Genomic DNA, 27,619 nt, shown 5'->3' with positions numbered 1-27,619 from the left:
CAGCGGAGCCCAGCTGTCGGTGCCCCGGGGACCTCGCTGTGTTTACACCCACGGTCACATGGCAACCTCTCCCAGCTCCCGGGCAGGCTGCACGGTTACCTCATCTGCAGTCCAATGACCTCATCCACGTGCAATGTGGCAAGTGCCAGACGAGAGCAGGGAGCAGAGAGGGCCCAGCTTCTCCCTCGCAGCCCCCCGGGAGTAGCTGTCCCCCAGGCTGGCTCAGGAAGGGCCGGAGGAGCTGCCCACTTGGTAGCTGCTGCCGGCCAGGGGCCCATGCATAAGTCAAGTGGATGTGTCTTCCAGGGAGTGGGGCTGGGGGGTGCCTGTGTGTGTGCCCACACCTGGGAGTCGCTTATCTCAGGGGGTTCCAGCCTGTAAGAAGGACTAGCGACCCCAGGCTTAGGCAGAGCCACCAGCCCCCACCCCCGCCTTGGGTAGGTGCTCTGAACATGTTGACACACAAACAGGATGAGAAAGGCACCACAAAAGCAGAGAGAGGCTCCCGTTCTCTGAACTTGGGGGTGGAAGTGTCACTAGACATTGTGGTTTTTTTTTTTTTTATTGTTTATCACTTTCTTTGAATTATATTTGCTCTCCCCCTCCAAAAAATATTGCGTGTGATGACTAGGAATATAAAATAAATTACCTTTGCCATAGGCTGCTGGGTTTATTAGCCCCTTTCTAGCTCTTCACAATGTAAAGGACAGGCTGACCTAGAGTGATCTCCTCCTTCCAGTGGGCTCTCTCTCCTCTCACTAACGGGAGCTCTGCTATTTGTGCATTTAACAGCTTAACCCTTTGAGTTACTCCAGGGCTCTGTATTCTTTCAGGGGTATTTTTTTTAGAGGGACAGCGTTTAGCTTTGGGGTGGCATTTTACATTTTAAAGCAGCTGATTTATATTATCCAAATCGTATATATATATATATTTTTTTTTTTTTTAAATGAACAGAGATGAAAACCAAGCCCAGGAAATAAAAATGGAAGAAACAACACACAAGTTCAATAGCTTCAGAGGTCAAGAATTTATTTGGATAAGGTCTGCAACAGTGAGGTCTTGCTGGGTGGGGTGGGGGGAACGCACTCATTTTAAGGAGCAAATGTTAATAAACATACAGAAGCATCCCCCTGACTACATCGAGATCAATTAGTGAAATAGGACCCATTGCTCTTTTCCTTTAAATGCCTGACAAAACCAGTTATTAAAGGTGGGATCTAAGTCTTCTAGGGAGGGAAGCAAATGCTCGGCTATAATGAGCAAAAGAGCAGGGGTCATTATTTCGATGGGGTGTTTGCTATTTACTCCCAGTCATGCACTTGACATATTCTTTCTTATTAGCAAGGCTGGAGCAGCACCGGAGAGCGTGCAAATAATTTCCCCCCAAATCTGGACTCCAGGACACTCCTCCTGCACACAGATGAACGCCCCCATGAGCAAATTGCCTCTCCAGCCTGTCCAGAGTCACCTAGACTGCTGGCAAATGGTTTTTTCAGAGCAAGGTAAGCACTGTGGAGAACCGGAGGCTGTATATTTAAACAATTATGGGCCTCTGCGTGTCTCTGCCTCCTGCCGTACAGTCCCGAGCAAGATGGTGTAATATGTGCATTTTACATATCAATGGCAGAGGAGGCTGTTTCCAGATGGCTGTACCTATTTCAAAGCCACCTTTTTATGCAGAAGGAAGACTGTGTGACCTCCCTCCAAGTAAATGTGTTTTGTAAGCCCTGGGAATGAATGCTTAAAAAATGGTCCTGGGCTATATTTCATGTCCAGTCCATGGTGGTGTGTGTGCACAGCTGTTCCGGGCTGGCATGTGGTAGCATATTAAAAGGAAGATTACCATTTCCCATTTTTTCCCCTTCTGAAGGCTTGATATGCATATATGAAACTTGTGAAAAAACTCGGCATAATGAGACAAGGAAGCCGGGTCTCAAGGCACTAGTCGGTGCACATCTGGAGTTTGTAGCATTCTAGAGATAGTTACTTATTCCCAGGAGCCCCTGCCGGAGTGGGAATGGTAGCCCGGTATCCATGGTGAGCTTCCCTATCGCATCGTGCCAGGTGTGTGCGTGTGTGTTATTTCTTGGAAAGGCTGTCCTCTGAGGGGTGGGGAGGGGAGAGGACGAGAGGAGGGAAAAAAACAGAAGGGAGGTAATTAGGCGCCACCTTGCCCAGCGGAGCCAGCTCAGGCGTCTGAAATCAGGAGTGGGTATTGGAGGGGCGCGGAGTCAGATGGTGCGCGGAGCCTTCTCGGCGCCTGCCAGCTCTGCGCTTGTTTCTATGGGGACAGGACCAGGGAAGAGAAGCCCTGGGGTCAGAGGAGGCACACAGATAACAGTACCAAGCGGGAAGGCTCTGGGAAGGCCCCTGCTACCTGCCTCCCACGCCATGTGGTGCTGGGCTTGAACTGCCCACCTGAATTCATGCTGGGTTTTTTTGGCAGTTAAGAAATTGGAAGTGTTTCAGGCCTTCTAGGCTGTTCTTTAGAACAAGCCTCTGTGGGGTAGCTTTTCTACTGGATCTCCGAATGGCTGGCCTTTGTATTCCCATGGAATGGACAGAGAGGTGAGGGTCAGGGACCGTAGGGACCTGCCTTACCTGAGTGGGAAGCCGAGAGCGAGTCTGGGAACTTTTCCCAGGGAGAGAGTTCATTGGAGTTTCACAGATGCATGGGATTCGTGGATTTTTTTTTTCTTCTTTTTTCTTCTTCCTTTTGAGCTGCAAGATTGCGAGGTTCCAGATGCTCTGTGTAAAACAATGCCCCACAGGGGAAAGCCAGGGAGAGGAAGTGTGAGGTCCAGCTTGAGGCCACCCTAAAAAGGACTATAAACAGCAGCTGCTTCTATTGTGTGTGCCAAGTGCTGCCTGTGAGCTTAGGCCTTCTAACTCCTGGTTTCTTTCTCTGAAGCCAGATGTGACCAACAGGAGTCTGTCAAGTCAGAGGTGGACCCCAGATGGTGGGAATCCGGCAAGGGAAGCTGAGGGGCTCATGGAAGGTGTCTTGTGCCCTGGCGGGGAGAAGGCTGTTTGCCCTTTCTCGGGGGCCTTGGCCTCACCCCAACCCGAGTCTGTGGTCCTGTCACCCAGCGCCCTAGGTCTGGCAGCTGAGGCAGAGTGGGAGAAGGGAGTCTTACTTGGCTGATCTTCCAGCTCCGACATGAGGCCACAGGATGACGGCAGAGGAGTCCCCAGAGGAGCCACGGTGGGGTAAATCCCAGATGTGGGGCAGGAAGAGGAGTCAACAAACGAGCTCATGCCTTGGGACCCTGCAGCCCTGGGTGATGAAACACGAGGATGTGAGCAGGAAAAGACAGAGATATTTCACTCAGCCCTGCTGGCAAAGGGATCGTCAGTTCCTCTGTTAATAGGGAATAAACGTCAACTTCAGAGCCTTACCTCTTCTAGTGGATCGTGTGAGCCTTTACCATTTCAGGCCTATGGGTTCGGTAGGCTTAACTAACACCTTCTTGTTTCTTCCCCCACTTTCTTTCTTTTCCCAAGTTGGAGAATTCTTTTGAGATATGAATCAAAAGGACTGTCTAAAAATTAGTGGTTCCTTAACTAGTACATCCAAGAGTCAGAAGCAGAGAATAGGGAGACTGGGTAAGCAGCATCTCTTAGCCAGAGCTTAGTCCTGTCCCTCACTTAAAAGGGAAGTGGACCAGGGGTCTCTGGGTGGCTCAGGGGTTGAGTGTCTGCCTTTGGCTCAGGTCGTGATCCCGGGGTACCTGGGAAGGAGTCCTGCATTGGGCTATCCACAGGGAGCCTGCTTCTCCCTCTGCCTGTGTCATTGCCTCTCTCTCTATGTCTCTCATGAATAGATAAATAAAATCCTTGAGAGAGAGAGAGAGAGAGAGAGAGAAGAGAATGAGATTCTTTTCTTAAAAACAAAATAAAAATAATAAAAAAAAGGAAGTGAATCAGATAAACAAACCTGTAAGCAACAGCCTTGTTTTGTGTGATTCCCCCCACCTTTTTTTTGTCTTCTCCTTCCATGGAGATGATGAGAATCATATCTGCTGAGGGCCTCAGTTATGCTCCCAAAGCTGTTTCTGTCACATTTTGTTTGACAGCTGTTTCTGAATTACACAACAGCGAATTCTCATCCACAGCTAGTAGAAGTGAGATGGGTGTAGCCATTGTGAGGGGCAATTCAAAAATACTTAGCCACATTATATATTTTTATATTCTGTAACACAGCTATCTCACTATATGCCAGAGAAACTCTTGCATATGTCCATATGGAAACAGATATGTGAGGATGTTCCTCATGGCATTATTTTGGGTCTCAGAGGGTTGCATCATTTGGGGAATGGATAGATGAAGTATGATCGAAGCTGATGGTGGAATACTATGCAGCAGTTGAAGCAATGGAAACAGGTTTTTTAGAAAGAATGCTAAATGAAAAAGAACATCTGTAGCATATTATTTTAATAAAGTTAAGAGAAGCATAATATAGACAAACACTCTATTTTTAAATATGTACATTTCCAAGGGCAAATTCCTAATCCATTCGACAACTGTCTATTGAGTGGGGAGAGGAAGGAGACAGGTCATGGGGATTGAGGATAAAGGGGAAAAAATCCAAATTAAATTAAAGAAGGGAGAAGTTTTTGTATTGCCCAATTCCAATATTGTATCATGAACTGTAAGGGAAATGAACTCAGCTCTGTACCTGAGTTCCTATGTCTAAAAAATGCTCTCTCTCTCAGGGATCTGCCTACCTATAAAATACCATAACTTCTGAAATCAGAGGTACTACAAAAAATGCATGAACACATTTCAGTATCACTGTCAACAGTTGATCATCAAATACTTTTTAAACCTATACTATGGATTTGTTCCTATGTTCAGTGTGATGGGGGCATGCAGAAGCATATGGTATTGTCCTAGTTCTTATCATGCAGCTTGGAAATTATGTGTGAGATTGTAGTATACGATTCCACAGTTTATAATTAAGGCCCAAACTGTGTGAGATGTACCACATGAGTTAAAAAAAAAAAAAAGGAAAAAAAGAAAAAGATAGTTGGTGAGGACAGGAGTAGTCAGGGAGAATTTAAAGGAAGGAGAACCTCTGCACTGAGCCAGGAAGGATGGTAGGCCTTGGCTTGGAGGAGGTACCAATGGGACCATAAGGAGAGTAGCTTTTCTCCATCAAAAGGGCAGGTTTGAGGTGTGGAGAAAGTGGGATGCAATGCCCACTTACCCTGTGGCCTGTGTGACATTCATCTAAGGACCACACTTCCCTTCCCCTGGCTCCTCTATCCCCTTGTGATTCTCAGGAAGCCATTTAAATATATATATATATATATATAAAGAGAGAGAGAGTGTTGGGGGGGGGCAGAGGGAGAAAGAGAAGCAGACTCTCCACTGAGCAGGGAGTCTGAACTCGATCCCAGGACCCTGGAATCATGACTTGAGCCAGGGGCAGACGTTTAACCAACTGAACCACCCAGACACCCTCAGGAAGTCATTTTGTATGACTTCAAAGCCTCTCTTAAGCCTGCACAAGGCATGGGTCTTTGAGAGTGAGATTTGGGATTTGGCCAAGGGGATGCATGTTGCACTGCATTCTCTGTCAGCTTTCTTTTCCATCTGAGACTGGGGGCTGCCTCCTTATAGAGGATGATGGGGAGGCATTGTATTTTAAAGTGATGACCCTACATTTGCAATATTAAATGGAAAATTATTTTTTAAAGATGTATTTCTTTATTTTCTAGAGAGAAAGAGAGAGAATGCACGAGGGAACATGTGTGAGCAGGGGAAGGGGCAGAAGGAGTGGGAGAGAAGAAGACTCTGCTCTGAGCAGAGTGGGACCCTGGATATCATGATCCTGAGATTACGACCTATGCCAAAATCAAGAGTCAGATGCTCAACTGAATGAGTCCCCCAGGCCTCCCTCATTTTAAAAATACCTATTTATTTTATAGAGAAAGAGGGAGTAAGAGAGTGAGAATATTACATAGAAAATTCTTAACCCACACACTTGTGGATAGACTGTCCACTGATCATTTGTCAAGGTCTTTTCAAAAATCAAATCTTAAAGTTTAAAAAGTCAACCAATACTGTGATGTTTCAGAGAAATAGAGGAGTCCCAAACCCATTTTCCCTCAGTTCTCCTTACCCATAGGCATTCACTTGAAATGATGTTGATAGATTCCTTTTGTATTTACTTCTGTTTCTATTTAACAGGATTATATTAGTACTTTTTAATTTTTCAGTTTTAGACACTTTAAGACTTAGCTTTCTTTCTTCTTCCCCCTTTGACACAATGAATGTTTCCTATCCCTGTCTTCCCCATGGAGTTCATCTTATAATTTTGATTAAATGAATACTCAGAGTATGTTATTTGAAGCTGAGCTCTATAGTGACAATGATTACTTTTTCTTTTCTGAATAACTTTCTGATCTCTCTGGATCTCAGCTATCCAATACATTTGCCAATAGGGACATGTGGCTGTTGAATACTTGAACTGTGACTAGTGTGACTAAGGAATTAATTTTTAATATTATTTAATTTTAATTCTTTTACATCTGAATTTAAAAGGTGATGGCTTTTGGAAAAATTTTAAGTATGTTTGGAACACCTCTGGTGTGTGAAGAACCTTTTCAGCTGCAAATTTAAGGAAAACTAAGTTCAGGTGAAATCAAGGATTTCTGAGAAATTAGAGTGTGCAAATTGAGGTAGGCTGTCAATGCAAAACAGTCTGGATCTCAAAGAATTCGTGTGAAAAAAGAATATAAAATATCTCAATAATTCTGTGTTGATTTTATGGTGAAATATTCTAGATATATTAGGTTAAATAAAACATGTTATTGATACCAATTAAAAATTTCAGCCCACTTATTTACTTATTTACATAAACTCTACTCCCAACGTGGGCTTGAACTCATGAGCCCGAGATCCAGAGCCACATGCTTTCCTGACTGAGCCAGCCAGGCACCTTTCAGCTCTTTCTTTGTAAAATATGACTCATAATAAATGTAAAATTATTTGTTCATACTTTGTTTTGACCGGAGAGTGCTGTTCTGGATTGTAGTTGTTTTGTGTCTTTCCTTGATTCACATAACACTTATTGGCCCCAATTCTATACCAGTGGTTCTAGATCTCTTCTTGAGATGTGCATTCACATCAGACATCTTGTCCCTTCGACTTCTGGTGTAGTCTTTCCTGAAGTCCTCTGACCAGCTCTTGTCTGAACTGGCTGTTCTCATTCTGAGATTTCCCCTTCACTAACACCTGGGAATTCTCTTTGTTCTATTGTGTTGAAGCCTGTTTCCTGGATTTCATATTTTCTTCCTTCTTGGTTAATTCCTTTGTTTTATGAAGCACATTCTCCCATAGTTTCCTAAAAGAAAGTGTGTGGGAGATTAATTTCTCATATGTCTGAAAATATCTTCATTCTGCACATGTTCATAGATAAGTTCAGTGTGGAGAGAATGTTTCAGAATTTGGAAGATGTTGCACCATTGTCTTTTAGTGCTCTTTGTTGCTGTTGAGAAGTCCTAAGTCATTCTGTTACTTTTCATTTGTATGTGACCTTTCTGTCTCTCAATCTCTGTCCCTCTCTGGCCTCCCTCCACCTCATTGCAGAATCTTCTTTTTCTAAATGATGATATGAGGTTTCATGATGATATGACTCGATGTGTGTCATTCCCTTCAATTCTGGGAAGTTCCCTTGAATTACCTTATTGGTGATCTTCTCCACTTCGTTTTTTCTGTTCCTTCTCTTTGGAACTCTTTATTGTTTGGGTGGAACAGATCATTGTTGGTCTATACCTGTCCTCTAATTTTCTTATCTTTCCTCTTTTCTTTTTAATCTCTGACTTTTGTTTTATTTTCCAAAAAATTTCCCCAACTTATCATCACCTTTTGAATGAGTTACTCACTTATACTGTCATATATTTAATTTCCAAAAGCTCTGTTTTTGTTTTGTTTTGTTTTTGGACTACTTGTTCTTTCTTTCTTTCTTTTTTTTTTTTTTTACTTGTTCTTTTGAATAGCATCCTGTTCTTGTTTTATGGATGCAGTGTTTTCTCCTCTGTCTCCTTCTTTAGGGACAATAATGATCATTTTGATTTTTAGTTTTTCTCCTCCCCTCATAATCTGTTTCCTTTAAATCTCCTTTCTTCTGAGTGTTTCATATTAAAGGCTTTCTCACAGGCCTGGGAATCCTGGGTTGTTTGCATATGTTTAGGGAAGGGGACTGAAAGGTGATTAAGGTCTTAATGAAAGGAGCTTCTCTGTAGGACTACTGTGGGGCGCTCTCAAGTGAGTTGCTTTAGGTCTTTTCCCTAGAACTGGTCAGAATTCCCAGAGAAGAGCTGCTATGTCTTGCCTGTAGGGTAATGTACTGGCTGCCAGGATTCTGGGAGCTGAGCTAGGGAAGGTGGCTTGGGATTTCAACATTCCCTCAACCCTCCTGTCTTGTGGGACACCCCAGGTTGCTGTGGGCTGCCTTTACTACTATCTATTTCTGTTTCACAAACTACACTGAAACTTTGTGGCTTGGAGCCACCGTTTTATTTTGCATATAATATTGAGGGTCAGGAATTTAGTAGCTTGGCTGGGTGGTGTATTTCTGATCACATTGCCTTAGCTAGTGCAGCTGGGATGGGTGGTCCACTTCCATGCTATCTTCTCAGTCCCAAGGCATGGCCTCTCTCAATTTCTCTTTCTCTCTGTGGTGTCTCACTTTTTGGGGTCTCTCTGCAAGGCTTGGGCTTCCTACAGCTTGGTGGTCTTAGGTGGTCATATCTTTTACATGGCTGTTAACTTCCAATGGGTGGGGAGCAAAAGCTGTCAGGCCAGCTATGACCAGAACTGGCATAGTGTCACTTCCAGCATATTCTATTGGTCAGAAAGGTCAAACTGATCCTCCTGCTCTCTGCCTAAATTAAAAAATGTAGAGAAATAGACTCCCTCCCTTCTTTAAGATTTATTTATTTATTCATTAGAGACCCACACAGAGAGAGAGGCAGAGACATAGGCAGAGGGAGAAGCATGCTCCCCGCAGGGAGCCTGATGTGGGACTTGATCATAGATCCTGGGATCACGCCCTGAGCCAAGGGTAGATGCTCAATCGCTGAGCCACCAGGCATCCCTAGACTCCCCTTCTTGATGAAAGAGGAAGGTCACATTGCATATGAGCATGTGGGTTGGGAGATTTGCCATCTTTGGAAATTTTAATCTGCCACACAACTCAGATTAAAGTTGATTTAAACAAGATTCTAGCCAGCATGCCATTCACCAATAGAACATCTTTTTTTTTTTTTTTTAAGATTTTATTTATTTATTTATTCATGAGAGACACAGAGAGAGAGAGTCAGAGACACAGGCAGAGAGAGAAGCAGGCTCCATGCAGGGAGCCCGACGTGGGATTTGATCCTGGGTCTCCAGGCCCTGGGCCGAAGGTGGTGATAAACCGCTGAACCACCCAGGCTGCCCTTATTCACCAATAGAAGTATTTATCAATTGCTTCTTTGTAGCTATTCTCCATAATGTCCTTCCAACATGTTGAAAATCCAAATTAAAAATCCCTGCTCTTTGGAATAAGTTTATTTCATAGATTAAACATTTGCTCTGATTCTTCAAAGTATTTTCTTTCTTTTTTGTGTGCTCAATCTTTTCATGTTCTGGGATTTTAATTTTGTTTCGATTTGCCTTGTTCTTCGAAAGGAGATCTATATTTACCTGGCTTGGAAATTTGAGATGATTTTGTCAGTGATAGTGTTGGTTTCTGTTCTCTGAGTCCCAGAGGGAAAATTTTAAGTTTTTATTTCTTCGGTCACTGATGAGGGCCTTCCCCAAATCCCTCCAGGTGGCCAGCAGTTCTGTGTGAGACACTGGTGTAGTTGCCAAACTGCCCTAAGCTCCACCCACTAACTGTCTCACAGTCCCATTCTCTTGTAGTTCACATGCGAGAATTTCCCAGGTCTTTGTGGGAAATTTCATTCACTTACTCCCCACATGGCCTTTCTTTGTCAGAGCTATATAGCTCTTGTCAGTACTTTGACCCCTCTGTTTTCACCTCCACCAAATCATGCTGACCTCCTCAAAGTTTCTAGTGCATCAATACCATTCTTCCCTATTTTGCATGAATGTTAAAGACTTTTCTCTATATAGGATGAGTATATGGTTTCAGTGGGATTTGAGAAGGGAGGGGCATTAAATGTGTCAGCTCACATTATCATCTGTAAGTCTCATTTGTTACTTTGCCCTTGGTTTTTGTCAACCAGTTTTACTAAGACATGCTCCAGAGATTTGCTTAAGTCTGAGGGGAGTGAATATTTTCTTTTCTATGGTTAATAAGAGGCGTAAACATTATAGCAATGATTCGCAATCCTGGATGCACATTAGGGTCACATGGGGGCTTTGAAAAAATGCTGATGTCCAGGCTGCACCATTGGATGTCATGGTTTGATTGACCTAAGATCAGGCCAGTCATCAGCTTTCATAAAAAGTTTCCAGGTAGTTCTGGTACTAAGAGTGCTGGAACCCATGGATCTTAGAATCCTGGGTGCATGTTTTTTTTTTTTTTTTTTAAATTTTATTTATTTATTTATGATAGTCACAGAGAGAGAGAGAGAGAGGCAGAGACACAGGCAGAGGGAGAAGCAGGCTCCATGCACCGGGAGCCCGACGTGGGATTCGATCCCGGGTCTCCAAGATCGCGCCCTGGGCCAAAGGCAGGCGCCAAACCGCTGCGCCACCCAGGGATCCCCTGGGTGCATGTTGTAAGCCTGTGAGTCCCTTTGGAATGGGGAAAAGGAGAAAAAAGAAACGGTAGGAGTAGAAAGGGAGTCATCATTGGGTTTTAGTGCCTGTGTCCTATTCTCAGCTTCACAACTGAGTGTCTGCATAACCTTACAGCATGTCTTTAAGGCCCCATTTCACTCTCTATAAGGTAGCAATAATGATATCTACCACATGGTATTAATGCAAGATGAAACTTCATGTCTGTGAAAGCAAATGTTTGTTTTCTTTGTTGTTGTTGTTGTTTTAAAGAAATAAAGAGAGAAAATGTAGTGCTGGAAAAGAAAGACAAATGACACAAAAGAAAAGAAAAATTCATAGATTGAGAACAATAAATGGTTTCCCTTCTACTGGCTGTGGACTTTGGCATGAATCCAAATCACTTCTTTTTTAGTGGTGAGAAACTGCAGGGGATGTTCCAAGAATGGAGTCAAAAGGTACCCAAATTCTGGCTCCAAATCTTTGAATGCCTCCTTAGCTCTACCAGCAGTCATAATTTCAGTGATCTGCTTACCGATTTCACCCTCATTAATGTTATACATATTTCCTGCCTGTCCTCCCAAAAGAGCACCTGCAATGTAAACTCAGGATTAATGGGAAGGTAGAGTAGGTACTGAAGTCTTATAATCTTTCCTATAAAGTTTGTGCAAAGACCTCCTGTCTAACCAGGAGCAAAAGAAGTCTGTCATGAAGCACCATTAACCTCTCTGCCTTCTTTTTTTTTTTTTTTAATTTTTTTTAAAATTTTTTATTTATTTATGATAGGCACACAGTGAGAGAGAGAGAGAGAGGCAGAGACACAGGCAGAGGGAGAAGCAGGCTCCATGCACCGGAAGCCCAACGTGGGATTCGATCCCGGGTCTCCAGGATCGCGCCCTGGGCCAAAGGCAGGCGCCAAACCGCTGCGCCACCCAGGGATCCCCTCTCTGCCTTCTTAAGTTGATTTCATAAGTAACATATTCATACATGTAATTAATACGTACTTGGTATTGTAGATGTTTGTCAGAATACAAGGATCTGGCTTCTTTCCCTTCCCCTTTATAGGGAGTTGAATTATGTATCCCCCCCGAAAGACACATCCAAATCATAACTTTTGTGGGGTGTTTTCTCTGACACCAACTAGTGCTCTAGTTTTCTTTTTTTTTTTTAAGAGTTTATTTATTCATGAGAGACACATAGAGAGAGAGGCAGAGACACAGGCAGAGGGAGAAGCAGGCTCCATGCAGGGAGCCCGACGTGGGATTTGATCCTGGTCTCCCTGGTCTGAAGGTGGCACTAAAGCCACCACCAGGGCTGCCTAGTGCTCTAGTTTTCAACACTAAAACTGGTTGTCCAACAATTCCGTTACATTCCAACATGTGTTACCCAGAGTTAGTGCAGACCCCACAGATTAAGGACTCAGCCACATGAAACTGCCCCACTTATGATGCCGGTTGTGAGTCTCAGGCCATCCAGACTTCTGACTGACCAGGTATAAATGGAAGCTATTCACAAACCCCTCTCAGGTTTGATAATTGGCTAGAATGGCTCATAGAACTCAGGAAGACAGATTACCTATGTTTATTGGTTTACTTGAAAGAATAAACTTCAGGAATAGCCAGATGAAAGAGATGTACAGGGCAAGGTGTGAACCAAGAGTAGGGACTTTCCATGCTCTCTCTGGTGGTGCCACCCTCCCATCACCCTGATGTATTCAGCAACTGGAAACTCTGAATCACATTGTTAAAGGGTTTTTATAGAGGTCAATTTCCAGCCTTCCTACCTTCACCTTCCAAGAGATTGATGGGTGAGGCTGAAAGTTCCAAGTCTCCAATCACTTGGTTTTTCTGGTGACTAGTCCTATGCTGAGGGTATCAAGAGGCCCTAAGTTACCTCATTAGCATAAAACTCCAGTGTCATTGAAACAGGCACATTATGAATAACAAACACACTCTATCACTCAGGAAATCCCAAGGGTTTTAAGAGCTCTGTGTCAGGAACTGGGGACAAAGACCAAATATATTTTTGTATTATACCACACCCATAGTACCTGTGCATGTGATCCTATTTGGAAATAGGTTTTCGCAGAGGCAATTAAATTAAGGATCTTGAGATGAGATTATCTTATATTTAGGGTAGGTTCTAAATCCAGTGATTGATATCTGTGTAAGAGGACCAGAATGGAGAGAGATACACAGAGGAGAAGGCAATGAGAAGACAGAAGCAGGACAGGAGTTATGCTACCATGAGACAAGAAATGCCTGGAGCTACCAGGCCCCAGGTTAGAAGAAGCAAGGTGAAGTTCATAGCTTTTGGAGGGAGTACTTTCTTGCTGGCACCTTGAGTTTTTGACTTCTAGTCTCCAGAGAGAATAGATTTTTTGTTGTTTTGAACCATTTAAGTTTGTGGTAATTTGTTATGGCAGCCCCAGGAAATGAATACACCCTTCCCCATACCCTCTTCCTTCTTCTCCTTCTTCCTCCTTTAGCTTAATTATAATGTTTAAGAAATTATTCTTGTTCTCAAGAGAGGTCTAATTGCGTGAGAGCAAAGTACACATGATATTTAAGTTAAGTGACCAAACAGAACCATAAGATGAGGATGCTAGAAGCTGCCAGGTGGCTGAATGCTAAGTGCATAGTGCATTTTTTTTTCATTATATGTAACTTTCATTTTACACGTCCACAAATGCTTGTACAACATACAGTGATTACTTCTAATGTTTATAGCATTTTTTTCCATAGCACAAAAAGAAAGGTTAAGTACTGGGAGGTTGGGGACTCCTTTGTGGTCAGACTCAGTGTTTCTCTTGATCAAGCATTCTTTGATCCTGAGAACTGGCTTTCCCTCTTCATGCTCTAGAAGATGTCTCTTATTAGCAATATCACTTTGATCTTTCAATTCTGACCCTCCTGCTAGACTTTTGTAGGTTGAAGATTTTTCTAGATCATGCTTCCAGCAAGTTTTACACTTTGCCTGCCTCCTAGAGGGATTTTTAGAATTTAGAATATATATGTCTTAAAGATGGCAGACAAAATCACTGGGTTGTTTTATGTCTCATAAGAGACCATGAGACAATCAAGATCCACACGGATGAAATGTTTTTTCATGTTTGGGAAACACGTGTACTTTGGACTTTGAATTAATTATTATTTTCTCTCTATCGTTTCTAAATTAAAATCAATCACTACTGGATGACATCATAAAAATGGCAGAGTAGAAAGCTCTAGGAATCTGTCCCTTCAACAAAACAATGATTGAGTTGGCAGGAACTTTCAGCCCATTTATGGAATGAAGCAGCCTCTGAAAGGATTTCAGCAGACAGGAACAGTTTTTTTTTTTTTTTTTTTTTTTTTCTGCCCTTCACCCCTTTTGAAAGGTGGACATTTAAGGAAATCTTTGTCAGGTTACCAGCTGATTACAGATAGAACAGAAATATCAGGCACCACACAAAACAAGGAATACATATGTTGCGAAAATAGTCTGGAAAAGTAACAGTTGGCTTTAGCTTTCAACAAATAAGATTCAGGAATTCTAAAGGGATAGGAGAGTTAAATCTCTAGAGTTACCATAATTTAATACTCAAGGTCCAGTTCTCAACAATACAAAATCTACCAAAAAATAAACAAAAACTGAGGAATCCCAGGAAAATATGGCCCATTCGCAGGAGAAAAAAAATTTGATAGAAATCATCTGTGAGGAGTCCCAGACATTGGAATGATTAGTCAAAGATGTTAAATCTGCTGTCTTAACTCTGTTCAGTGAGAACTAAAAGAAATCAGGAAAACAATGCATGAACAAAATAAGAATATCAACAAAGAGATGAAGCCAAACAGAAATTTTGGAGGTGAATAGAACAGTAACTGAAATGAAAAACTCACTAGAGGGGTTAAATAGAAGATTTGAGCAGGAAAAAAAGGGTCAATGAACTTGTAGTCTGAGGACCAAAAGGAAAAGAAAATGAAGAATAGTGAACTGAGCATGAGGGATGTGTGTAATAGCATGAAACATACTAATATACACATTTTGGGAAGGAGTCCTAGGAGAAGACAGAAAAGGGAAGAAAACAATTTGAATAAATAATGGCTGAAAATTTCTAAAATCTGAAAAAAATACATGAACATACATGTTTAAGAAGCTCAATGAACTTCATGCAGGAGAAACTCAAAAAGACCCACACTGAAGCACATTATAGTCAAACTATTAAAACACGAAGATGAAGAGATAATCTTGAAAGCACCGAGAAGGACTTACCATGTTTGAGGGATCCACAGTAAGATTAACAACTTATTTCCCTTCAAAAATCATGGAGGCCAGAGGCAGTGGGATGACATATTTAAAGTCTGGAAGAAAGAACCCAAAAACTGAAAATCCTATATCTGGGAAAACTATCTTTCAAGAATGAGGGAGATATTAAGACATTTCCACATAAACAAAGGCCGAGGGAGTTCAGTACTAGTAAATCAGCTGTGTATGATGAATGTTAAAGGGAGCCTTTCAGGCTGAAATGAAAGGACAGTACACTCTAAATCAAAGTCATTAGAAAAAAACACAAAGAACATAGGTAAAGGTAACTATATAACTAACTATAAAATCCAGTATCATTGCACTTTGGTTGTGGTTTACATCTTCTCTCTTTTTCCTATATGATTTATTTATTTATTTTTAAAGATTTAATTTATTTATTCATGAGAGACACAGTGAGAGAGGCAGAGATGTAGGCAGAGGAAGAAGTAGGCTTCCCACAGGGAGCCTGATGTGGAACTCAATCCCAGGACCCTGAATCACAATGAGCCGAAGGGAGATGCTCAACCACTGAGCCACCCAGGTGGCCCTCCTGTGTGATTAGCAGGCAAATGCAACAAACAATGATTATAAGTGTATGTTAATGGGCAAACAATGTATAAAGGTGCAATCTGTGACAATAACCATGTAAAGGGGGAGAGATGGAGATATTATGAGCACAGTGTTTGTATACTTTTGAGACTCGGTTGGTATTACTCAAATTAAGTTGTTACAAGTTTAAGATGTTAACTGTAACCTCTAAGATATGACTAATAAAATAACTTTTAAAAATACAAGAAAGGCAAGAAGAGGGAATTAAAATGGCATACTACAAAATCACACTACCAAAATATTCTACATCAGATTACCTTGTCATGGTTTTTCTACATAGTTTCTCACCACCCAACGTGTGAAAGGAGTTCATAACTCAGCCTACTAGGGCAGCTTGGAACACTCAGCTGTGAGGTAGTGCACTGAGCCAGATCTACAAGGCCAAGTGAAGGCCTTGGGTTCAGGGAAGAGCACAAGAGAATGGAGACCACAGTGGACTGAAAGACAGTAGAAGCGGGTTCTGCTTGCTTGCATGCTTTGCTGCTAACAAGCCCTATGACGATGGATAACTCTTAATTTTTCTTTTTCAAAAAATACTTATTCATTCATTCATTCATGACAGACACACAGAGAGAGGCAGAAATATAGGTGAAGAGAGAAGCCAGGGACTCAATCCCAGGACCCTGGGATCATGACCTGAGCCAAAGGCAGATGCTCGATCACTGAGCCACCCAGGTGTCCCTAGTTTTCTTTTCCCTAAAGAGAGGAGGTTGAACTAGATCATCTCAAATGTCTTTCCAGTCTGCTGAAGAGCACCAAGGTTTGCAAGTTAGGGCCTGCCCTCTGAATTGGAGAGCATGAGCAATGGAGACCTCTGTCTACTCATTCCCAGTGCAAAAGGGCATTCTTTGAGGCTAATTTTAAAAGGGGCGAAGGTGTCATATGTCTGGAAGGAAACTTGCAAAAGGGTCCTTTGTGCAAGAGGAACAGGATCCATCACAATATTGATACTTTCTGTCTGTGTAGCATTTCCGAGTTACCTCCAGAAGTAGCATGCCATATATATATATATGGTTGTTGTTGGTGGTGGTTAAATGTTTTTATTTGTTTTTATTTTCTGGAGGATGCTGGGGGCAGGAGTGGAGAGCTGGCTAGCATAGCAATGCAATGCAGACCCTTACTCCTGGCTTTAACAGGCAGATGTAGATGCTGCCGCTGGCCAGGGCAAGGGGGAGGCCACGGGGTAGGGCAAAGGAGAAACCGAAGCTGCCCTAGCAGGCCCTTGGCCAGATCTCCTGGGCATGAATCAAAGTGTGACCAATATCACTTTGAGTCTGTGAGTCAGGTAAGGCAGGCATTCAGTTCAAGTAAAGGAATATTTATTGAGGGTCCTCTGTGTGCCAGGCAATATGCTCAGAGCTGCACCCAGAAGAGCCCTGCCTTTAAGGAGCCCATGTAGTCTATGGTAAAGATGGCAGACGAAAATCACTGAGTTGTTTGATCTCTCAGGAGAGATCATGACACAGTCAAGATCCACACCAATGAAATGGTTTTTCATGTTTGTAGTAATCTATCTGCCCCGGATGAGGAGACTGGTGCTTGGTGAGGTTGGGTTTTGTGAATGACATCACATGAGAAGAGGCATAGCTGGGGCAGGACGCCAGGTCTGATGTCTAGACCAGAGAATGACATCAGGCTGCCCCTGGGTCAACTCATCCACCATTTTCATGATTCTGGAAGAGGCGGGTCTAGAACTTCATTTAGCAATAAACTGGTCTGGCACACCTGCCCATAGGGATTTAGCTCTAATCGGTAGCTTAAGTATTTCATGTTAAAGTTAACACTCACTTCCTCTTGTTCTATTTAATTGAAAAACACACAGTCCCTGCCCTTTTTCACTTCTGGTCAGTGACATAAGTTCCTCATTCAACACTGTGCAGAACACATAAATACGGCACCCTTGGGGCAGGATGAGAGGCAGAGGAGGGGCAAGCAGAGCTACCCGCCTTAGCTCTCTGGGACGGGTAGGGCCCCAAAACCAAGGGTGTTCCAGTGGCAAAGTTTGCAAAGCTTGTGCTTTCTTCATCTGGATGTGAAGAAAGAGGTCCTGTTTCTCTCCTAGGCCTTGGTGATAACTTTGTTTTTCAAAGGCCTTGTGTTTCTCTTTAACCATCTCATGAACTTTTATCTAATGATTTTAATGGGTGTTGGCATCAATATCTATTTTGATTTGGTGCCAATTTTGTCACATCTTTGAGATAATTTTATGCCCCTTCCTGAAGGCCAGAACTGTACAACCAGTAAGGAATTAAGTAAGCATTGGGATGCCTGGGTGGCCAAGCAGTTGAGTGTCTGCCTTTGCTCAGGGCATGATCTTGGGGTGTAGGGAGTGAGTCCTGCAAGTCCTCCTCACAAGGAGCCTGCTTCTCCCCTGCCTATATCTCTGCCTCTCTCTGTTTCTCATGAATAAATAAATAAAATCTTAAAAAAGAAAGAAATAAGCATAGAGACTAGTGGGCTGAATGGTGGCACCCAGAAGATCAGGCTCTGATCCCTGGGATCTGTAAATGTCCCCTTATTTAGGAGAAAATAAGCTTTTGAAGGTGTGATTAAGTTAAGACCCTTGAGATGGGGAAATTACCCTGCATTATCTAGGTGGGCTCTACATGCCATCAACAGTGTCCTTATAAGACAGAAGCAAAAAAAAAAAAAAAAAAAAAAAAAAAAGACAGAAGCAGAGGGAGATCATACACACAAAAGAGGAGAAGGTGATGTGAAGACAGGCAGAGAGAGGAAGGAGGTGGCCAGAAGCAAAAGGCTTGCTGACAGCCACGAGAAGCTAGAGGAGGCAAGAGATCAACTCTCTTCAAGAGCCTCCAGAGGGAGAACAGCTCCGATGACACCTTGATTTCTGCCAAGTGAGATGAAGGTTGAACTTCTGCCTCCAGAATCATAAAAGAATATACATTTCTGTTGCCTGAAACCACCAAGGTCGTATCTATCTGTTACAGCAGAAAACTCATACAGGGAACGAAAAGTTCAGGCTTCTTCGTTAGAGCAGTCTGGCAAAGCCCATGGCTCCATTCTCAGCAACATGGTTTCAGATCGTAAAATAAAATACTTAAGACCATGGAGAAACCCAACTATTGAAATATGGTTGTTAGAACATGAAAAAACAGCTCCATACAGCCTTGAGTGCACTCATCAAGACAATACATTTCTGATACAGGCAAGTTAGAGCTGATTTTCTTTATTTATGAATTTATTGTTTTTATTTTTAAAGATTTTATTTATTTGTTCATGAGTGACACACAGAGAGAGGCAGAGACATAGGCCGAGGGACAAGCAGGCTTCCTGTGGGGAGCCTGATGTGGGATCCTGGGATCATGACCTGAGCCAAAGGCAGACACTCAACCACTGAGCTACCCAGGCATCCTGAACTGATTTTATTTTTGAGAGACACCAATAGGAAGGGGACTGTTGTCCGGCCAGCTGGAATCACACACTGTATTGTGGCGTGGCCTGCCATAAAGAAGGTTGAGAACGCGCATGAACTCCTGTGGGGTCTAATACTTGCTATTGTTTTCAAGTAGTGATCACAGTATTCCAAGATATGGACAGTAACTGCAATGTAGTCGTGGAAATAGCTGGTGTTCCCTGAGACCAAGTCCCAGGGACTGCGAATGCTCTGTGGTTTGCTGCCTACATCCCCTGGTCGAAGGAAATACTGAATTTCAGACGGTGAACCTTGGGCGCAGGACCCCGGCTCAGAGAAAGAGGAAGTAGCAGTGCCAGGGGGAGTGGCCGCTGCGTGGAGCCAGGGCTAGGGGAGGCCGAGGAGGGCCAGGCAGGTCCGCAGCCTGCGTGGGAGCCGGGCACCCCGAGGCGGGCCCTCCGAGAGGCAGCAGCTCACAGGAGCTGCCCAGCGGTAACGCAGGCACGGCAAATTGGACAGGGTGTCAGGTTGACTATGAAATATGACGGATTAACAGCCGAGGCTGCTGGTATGACCTGCTTTCAGACACTTCATTTAGAAGTTATCATATTGCTGGATGCTTCCTATAATTTGTGATGATGCTGATTGTGATAAATCGTGAGTTTCTGGCAAACTCCCCCAGCCCGCTCCAATGGCTGAACAGAGAAAATATGTAATTCTGTGGGAACATTCATGCCACGAATGAGAGCCGGGATCTGGCTGTAAACAGAATGCTCAGTCCGTGAACAAAGTAATTAAATCAAGCTAATTAAATCACAATAAAAATAATTTTAATTTAATTAATTTCTCTGCACTGATTGAACATTATGTTGCGACCATGAGGCTTCCTGAACACTAATAGAATTTAGGGGCTGGGATGCCGAAGTTGTGGTCACTGGTGTGGTACGTGGGTTATTGTTAAGGGAATGAAATTAAATACGTTTAACGAGATGCCGAAATGTTGACTGAGCCACAAATAGAAAATGGTTTCGGAATTAGGATAATGAGGTCTTTTCCTTTCCCAGTTAGGCTTCTGGATTAACTGGGGCAATGAATGTCAAATTTGGTAATAATTTAAAAGGTCTAGATAAAGTCGATGGTGCACAATTGCTTCATTATGTTGGGAGTTGGTGGGGAACTTCAGGTCAGTATCTCAGTAATGAGCTGTACTGGGGATACTTACCTGTTGTCAGCCTACCCTGAAGTCCGTGGTACCTGATAAAGACCCTGGAAGCACTAGAACTGGAATCCTGTGAGGTCCTCAGTCAAGGACTTAAACGAGTGGCACTGGTTTTTAATAGCAGCATGAAAGATTTAGGTGAGGGATATAGAAGGACTTTTTATCTAGGAGAGGTATTAACCAATAACTAGTTACTATTCTTTTTCCTTTTTTTTTTTAAGAGAGGGAGAGGTGGAGGAGGGGAAGGGCAGAGGGAGAGGGAGAGAGAGAGAGTCTTAAGCAGGCTCCACGCCCAGCACTGAGCCTGGGGCTTGATCTCACAACCCTGAGATCATGGACCTGAGCTGAAATCGAGAGTTGATCGCTCATCCGACTGAGCCACCCAAGCTCCCCTTAACCAGCTACTTCTTAAAAATGTGAACTGTGCCTCCCCCTGCACCCTACCCCTTATCCCCAGTGATAAGCAGAGAGCCTTACACCAGCCGGTGCTCAAATATTTGTTATTAAATTGAATTGTTGAGTTCTTAAGGAATTTCTTCCCTTAGCCCTTGGAACTGAGGACGAATGCTCTTCTTGCAGTGTTGTTTAGACATCGTTCAGTTTCCAAGCAGGAGGATATTCGCACGAGACGACCTCTCAAGGTCACCTCCCTGAGACTAATTTTGTCATGTAAGCAACACTGGAATTCTGAGTGTGTGTTAGCAGGCTCTCACATAATTACCAACTGTGATTTTAGAGGAGCCTGTGCTTTGGATCCCAATATTATTTATCATGCACGTTATTTTAATTAATATTTTGTGTGTGTGCCAACATTTGAACCAGACCTCATTATGACTAGTCGGGGCATTGCATTGTTTGTTGAGTGGATTCGTTTTCTGGGATGCAGCTGCTTTCCTTCCCCAGCAGCCAGGGAGGGCAGAGCCCAGGGGCCAGCGTTCGCAAAAGGCTCTGCTGCCACAAAAATGTGTGGTGATCCTGGGGCCTAGATGGCTCCAGCCAGGAGCTGCTTCTCCATACAGAGGACGGGGGTGTGGGGATGCCCCTAAGGAAGGGCTCTGAATGAGGTTCCCCCGAGAGAGGGAAGTGGGCACAGTGTTTGTGATGTCTGAGTGCCGCACACCAACTCTAGGAACAAGGGGCGTCCGTGTGCCTTTGAAGAGTGAATTGGCACCTTTTCTGTTGTCTGTTGTTTCATAATTGTGCAAACAGTGTGAAATCCAGGCTAGCACAATGCCCGTGAACTCCAGCTGGTCGCTCAGCTCAGCGTGCACAATAACCAAAGACCCCCTGCTTCCCCTCATGCTCTGCCCGAGGGACTTGTGGGCAGGTGCTCTTCCTCCTGCCAGAGCTGCCCCCGAAGTTAGGACGTGACATTTTCCAGGAGGAGACTTTTGTTGTTCTGGAAAGAACTTCCAGCTTAACCTGCATTCCAGCCATTTCTTTCCCAGCTCCTTGACTTCAACCCCACCTGCATTCTGATCCCCCACACCCCCGGAAACACTTCCTGGGTGCCTCTCTTCCTCACAGGTGCAAACTTGCATCCTCAGCAGCATGAAGGGACCGTATAGAGGGGAATCTCCAGGTGTCTAGAACATCTTTCCCATTCTAGCACCTCACCCCATTTTAGAAAGTTGCTACCCGCCCCCCGCCCCCCCAATGAGGCTTCAAGTCTCAGTATCTGCTGATGAGAATTAAAACCCTAAACCTGGTTTTAACCCATTTCCCTTACTCCCATAGGCTCCTTTTTTTTTTTTTTTTAAAGATTTTATTTATTCATGAGAGACACAGAGAGAGAGGCAGAGACATAGGTGGAGGGAGAAGCAGGCTCTATGCAGGGAGCCCGATGTGGGACTCAATCCCAGGACCCCGGGATCATGACCTGAGCCAAAGGCAGTTGCTCAACCACTGAGCCACCGGGCCTCCCACTCCCAAAGACTCCCAAAGGGGAGTCTATTCTGGTTCTATTCATATCACTCTTTATTATACTGCAAATCATACTATCCAACCTTCTTTTGAGGGCAGATGTGTGGCCAGACCTGTGCGAAGCACCTTACCTGTCCCATGGCATGTAGTTGTCACGGGAACTCTATGAGGCAGGTGCTGTTTTTCTTTGTTCCAGTTGACCGAATGGTGGTTCACACACTTGAGCTTCCCCCATGTCCCAGCTCACAAGTGCCAAAGCCGCTACTAAAATTGAGGTCTTTGTCTTTCCCTGATCCCTCCTCTGGACCATTGCAATGCCCCCGAAATGAGTCACCCATTGAGATCCACTGTGCACATGTCCTGCCCTCTCTTTGCTGACGCGGGGCTGCCCAAGAGCACACACACGTCGCCGGGGTGTGCCCAAGCTCTGCAATCTTCCTCCTAATCTTCTTTGCCAACTCCGGAAAGCTGTTTTACAGAAGGCAGATTTTGGATCAGCTAAGAATGTTAGGACAATTTTTTTTCTCTGATAAAGTAAATTAACGACCCACTGTGCATCTGTATCAGTCAAAGGATTCTATCACAGGAGGAAATCTCTTTAAAGGGTTTGAGTCGGAGACCATAGGACATCTTGAAGGCTGGCCTTTAAAAGCAGCTCTGAGGCCCAGGTCCTGTGCCCACAGGTGGCGTGCAGCTTTGCTGGACTGCACTTCCCAGCTCCCTAGGCGATGCCAGCCACGGGCGTGCAGTCCCGGGCACAGCTCTGTGTACCTGCCCACAGAATTCCTCCTCGATCTCCTTCCCTCTCCTCCTCTGCTTGTTTGTTCCCTCCCCCCTTTTTCTTTCCAAATTGACTTTCTCAGTTTCCCTCTTCATTCCTCTACCAGCCCCTCACTCTCCTGTCATCTTGACCGGGCGGTTGGTTCCCCCACTACATTGTTCGGGTGGCCTGTGCCTATCTGCTTCATCATTCTCGGCTGAAGACCCATAATAAGAGAAAATCCAAGAAGAGAAAATATTTACCAGTTCTGAAATGGCTGGCATTAATGAAATTATGTTTGGGGGCATTTAGATTGAACTGGTGTAATTGTAGGTTGCAAAGTCTAATAGTGGTGCATGTGGGGGATATCATTTTGTGCTATTTTGCTTTCAGGTTTTTGTTAATCCAGTGGGTTTGGTGGAATCAGAGGGCTGCTATGAAAAAAAAAAGTCTGAGCAACCTGCTGGCGGGAGAACAGCCTTGTCAAACTAGCGGGTAGCTGCGCGTTTAGCCTTTATCCCGCATACAATGAGGGCAATCACCGGGGCCTGTAGAAAGAGTATTGAACTGTCCACACAGGACATTTTTGTTGAAAGTAGTTCTTTTGATTTCATCTTCCCAGCCTAATGTAATAAAAACAGACATTAGGGAACACATTCATCTCAGTTTGATAGGGACCATCCTGAATGCCCAGCAACGTGTGCAGTCATAAAGGTTATCCAACTGCCGGAAGTGACTTGGAAGATGATTGGTGATTCAAAGGTTGTGAGCACCTCACCCCAGATGGTGGTGGTGGTGGGGTGGGTGATAGCCATCACAGGAGCAGACCAATGTGAAGCTGGAGTAGAAGCATGCTGTCGCTGCTGGGAGAATATTTAACTTCTCCAACATGGTGACTTGGAGCCAACAAGCCCATTTTTTTCCAATTGGCCAAACCTTGTGGGGTTATCTCCAAAGGAAGAAGAAAGGAAAACAATGTAAAGGAATCTTGAACTTATTTCAGCTGATCAGATGGTCATTTCTATGGAAACAGAAACAGAGGCAGGAACCGGCCATGGTCAGAGGCCTGGTTCCTGTCAGGCCTCTCTCGCGTTCCATGTTCCTGAATTCCATACTCTGGTTCTGGAAGTTTATGACCTCAGCAAGGGCCAGCTACAAAGAAAAGAGCTTCACATAACTTGAGAATGGAGGAGTTACCCCTCCAAACAAGAAGCTCATAGAAGTTAGGCCGACCGGCATTTGGGAGGATTCAAACTTACGACACCTTCTAATTTCTTTGACTACTTGCTGCATTCTGAGTTTGCTATAACATGGTACGTGTCACTCCCAATATTTATTTGTGTGGTTGCCAGGGTGCTATTTTCCATGCACTCACTAAAGTGCGTGGAAAGGACTTGCGTATTCTCCACCAATTATACTCTGCCATGAGTTTATAGGTAACCCTTTGCTGGGTTTTAGAACGAAAACAGGTGAGTAATTGGAGAATGAATTTGAAACATAGTATATAAATATAATTCCTGAAACTGAATAAAAGTCTGATATTCCTTTCAGGTTCAAAAGGCTTATGTTTTATTGTTTTTTTAAAAAATATTATTTATTTATTTATTCATGAGAGACACACAGAGAGAGTTAGAGACATAGGCAGAGGGAGAAGCAGGCTCCATGCAGGGAACCTGATGCAGGACTTGATCCCAGGACCCACGGATCATGACCTGAGCCAAAGGCAGACACTCAACCACTGAGCTACCCAGGTGCCCCGTGTCTTATTGTTTTAATAATTACTGTTGAGGGGCGCCTGGGTGGCTCAGTGGTTGAGCATCTGCCTTCAGCCTAGGTCAGGATCCTGGGTTCCTGGGATTGAGCCCCATGTTGGGCTCTCTGCTCAATGGGGAGTCTGCTTCTTCTCCCTCTGCCCCTCTCCCTGCTCATGCTTGTGCGCTCTCTCTCTCCTTTTCCTCTCTCTCTGAAATAAATAAATAAAATCTTAAAAAAAATCAAATTACTGTTGAAATCATTGTATCTTATACTGTTCATTTGTTCATGCATTCAGTCAGCAAAGGCCATTGAGCATCTACCATGTGCTGAATTCAGGTGTTGGATTCTGGGAATTCACCAACAAGACATAGTCCTTGCCCTCAGGTAAATTACAGGCTAAATGTGTTTCTAAGATAAAGCAGATGGTCCCAATACAGTATGATAAGCACCCTGATAGGGTACAGTAGGGGGTACAGTAGAATCCAAGAGGATAGCTACAGAGAGCTGTGTGTGTGTGTGTGTGTGTGTGTATGGGTGTGTGTGTGTGTGTGTGTATGGGTGTGTGTGTGTGTGTATGCTCAAGCACACGTGCCTATGTGTACAAGCAGGCTGTGTGCTCATGGGTATTTTGAAGTGCATAGTTTAAAAGTAGGCTTCCTGGTGATGATGATGTCTAAAATAAATCTTGAAAGATAAACGGTAGTTAGACAATGACAGGGAAAGAGGTTACATTCTAGATAAGAGAAAGGACAAGAGTAAATGGCATACCAAGAACTACAAGTTACTTTGTTAATGAGAGCCGTGGTTACTTGGGATCCAGGTGATGGATGAGTCTGGAGAAACTGGTAGTGCTCTTGTGTTTCATACCAAGGGGCTTATTTGTTGAAGGAGGGAAGGAAGGAAAGGAGGAAGAAATGGCAACAGGGAGTATTGAGGATCAAGGAAGGACCTAAGATTTCTTTTCTTCTTTTGTCTGGTGATTTACATAAGTACATGATGTGTTTTAATATTTAACGTGTGAACTCAGTTTAATAACTTATGAAAGAAGAGTTATCCCTCCTTCATAGGGAAGCTGTGAGGGTCAAATGAGATACTGCTATAAGATGCTTAGCACAGGCCCTGGCACATTATTAATGATCAGTAAATGATGATCGTTATTACTTTGATGAGCATAGAGGGTGGACAGCAAGGGGGATTTGGAGCAGTGGCTGGAATGAGATGCCAGTGAGAACTGATGGTGGACTGAGATGGGGTAGACAGATGGCGACTGATGAGACGCATACTGAGTAGGCAGGATGGGCAGGGCCAATGACTGACAATGGGCAGGGGCAGGGAAAAGGAGCATTAGGAACAAGTTCTAGGTTTTTGGCTAGGCTTATAGTAAGATGGACACAGAGGAAGTCATGGGCAGTGTCCACAAAGTGCCAGACCATTCAACACCCAAACCTAAAGCAGTCCTTGGTGTGTAGAACTTGTTTTCAAAACTGGACTCAAATGGTGAGCATGTGAAGCCATGGGGTGTGCCGGTGGGTGGGGTGCAGAACCACTTTGGTGAAATGGGGTTTGTAGCAATTCCTGCCAGATGAACCTTTCTCAATGCCATGTGACCACGTGCATCTCTTCCTCCTCACTTGATCTGCTTCTTTCCAGTGCCCTAACCACCTGTAGGAATTAAGCTCTTCTATACCTTATCCTATTGGCCTGGCTTCTTGCCTGGTCACATGACCTGTGATGCTGGTGACCTCTGATCCTCCCCACACCAGACCCAGCGTTGTTGCATATAAACGCACTGCTGGGAAAAAACAAGAGTTATGAATCCTGCTTCTTTGTGTTCTGGCCAAAGTAATAAAATATATTCCCAATACTAATACTGCAATTTAAATTTATTATCTTTGTGCTTTACAGTATCCATGGCAGTAAAATCCAATCCCAAGAGTATCATTACAATTTCCAACTACTTAAGGAATTATTTTTGTTTATGTTTTAAAGCCACAGCAATAAAATTTAATACCAACAATAATACTACAACTTTGTATGCCCTTAAAACTTGCCATAAATGATAATTGTGAGAAGAATGTCAGTAAACATGTAAATGTTTTTTCAGGAGAAAACATGGTAAGGCCCAGATTCTTAATAGAGCATTGAGAAGCGTGCTGCCTTCCAGTTAGTCAATGAGTCCTGTTGGTCCTGTCTCTAAGCATCTGTTGAATGGGCCCATTTCCCTTTGTCCATGCAACCCCTGAAGCCATGTGCCATTGCGATCATCTGGAGGCCACCCTCCTGCCTGGGTGACCCAACATAGCCTCTTACTGTTATTCTCTCTCCTGCCCTTCATTCACTGCTCCACACAGCAGCCAGGATGAAGTTTTCAAAACACAAATCTCGCCAGCTCAAGAAGATATGGAGGATGGAAAACAAGTTATATGACACTGCAAGGAAGCAATCAGCCAAATGCAGAATGTGGGACACGATGCAGGACAAATGACCTGGTTTCTCTAACAAATCAATGGCATAAAAGAGAGAGAGAAGAAGAGAGGAGGTGGCTGTGATGGCATCAAAGAGATGTAAGGACTATAAACACAATGACCAAATATCATCTGTGGGCTTTGTGGGGCTCCCGATTCCTGAAGCCAACTGTATAAAGACATTTTTGAGAAAATCAGGGAATGGTGGCAATACTAGAGAACTACTATTAATTTTGTTGGCATGTGCTTATCTTCTTAAATCAAAGCCTTTATCAGCAAGAGTCTCAGTCTTGGGTATTTGTAGAGGAAATGACATGATGTCTTGAATTTGTTTTTTAAAATACTGCAGCCCCATTTTTCCCCAAAATGGATGGGTGGTCGGCAGAGATGAGAATCAAGATCGCCAAAAAGTTGACAATTGTTGAAGTTGGGCATGGGTACACGGAGGTTCATTTGCTATTCCATTTACTTTTATGCATGTTTGAAAA

At 43.7% G+C, this 27,619-nt stretch overlaps 1 long non-coding RNA gene across 1 annotated transcript; it reads right to left on the bottom strand.

Annotated features, from left to right (window-relative positions):
* Positions 1-1,007: 1,007 nt before the first annotated feature.
* On the bottom strand, positions 1,008-24,007 carry LOC140620361 (uncharacterized). Its single transcript, XR_012020165.1, has 4 exons — positions 22,283-24,007; positions 3,138-3,277; positions 2,602-2,748; positions 1,008-2,281 (listed from the first exon to the last, which is right to left on the bottom strand). It is a non-coding gene; the product is annotated as an uncharacterized lncRNA (long non-coding RNA).
* Positions 24,008-27,619: the final 3,612 nt, after the last annotated feature.

The sequence above is a fragment of the Canis lupus genome, chromosome 28 (genome assembly GCF_048164855.1).
Source record: "Canis lupus baileyi chromosome 28, mCanLup2.hap1, whole genome shotgun sequence".
Lineage (NCBI taxonomy): Eukaryota > Metazoa > Chordata > Mammalia > Carnivora > Canidae > Canis > Canis lupus.
Note: the sequence above shows the minus strand (reverse complement) of the source record. Positions and strands in the feature narration are given on the sequence as shown.